The sequence below is a fragment of the Hermetia illucens genome, chromosome 4 (assembly GCF_905115235.1).
Source record: "Hermetia illucens chromosome 4, iHerIll2.2.curated.20191125, whole genome shotgun sequence".
In the NCBI taxonomy this organism is placed as follows: Eukaryota; Metazoa; Arthropoda; class Insecta; order Diptera; family Stratiomyidae; genus Hermetia; species Hermetia illucens.
In genome coordinates this window covers 164,422,884-164,423,538 of record NC_051852.1, presented here as the reverse complement: position 1 = coordinate 164,423,538, position 655 = coordinate 164,422,884, and positions in this window count along the sequence as shown.

Sequence of the window (655 nt, the reverse complement as noted above, 5' to 3'; positions counted from 1 at the left end):
TTTCTTGTGTTAATATATTTTCACGGGGCAATGTCGTCCGTCCAGTCGCTCTCTATGGTTCTGAGTGTTGATCGACCATAAAAGACAATGAACGGCGTCTTGTGGTAATGGAGACGAAGATGCTACGTTGGACTAGTGGCGTCACATGTTTAGATCACATCCGAAATGAGGATATCCACGATCGTTATGGGGTTGCACCGATCGTGGAAAAGTTGCGAGAGAGGCGTCTTCGATGGTATGGTCACGCAATTCGTGCAAACGAGAATTCACTTGCAAAGATTGGTCTGAACATCGAAGTCGATGGTAAACGACCAAAAGGCAGACCTAAGCAACGGTGGCTTGATACGCTGGATGGGGATTTGAAAGCCTCGAGATTGCACCCAGATCAGGCATTCGATAGAGCCAAATGGCGAAGCCGATCACGACGAGCCAACCCCGCTTGTGAACGGGACAAAGGCTGAAGAAAAAGAAGATAGTATTATCTCCGATATCTGACCATTTTAATGTACCTTCTTGGCAGTATTTTGCAACCTTCACCTCGTTGACGGTACTTTTGGTAAAGGATGTCAGCAACCAAACAACACCCAATCTTAATTTGAACTAATGGTGTCAAATACCTTTATTTCTGACTGTATTTTTCACAATTCATGGTTGT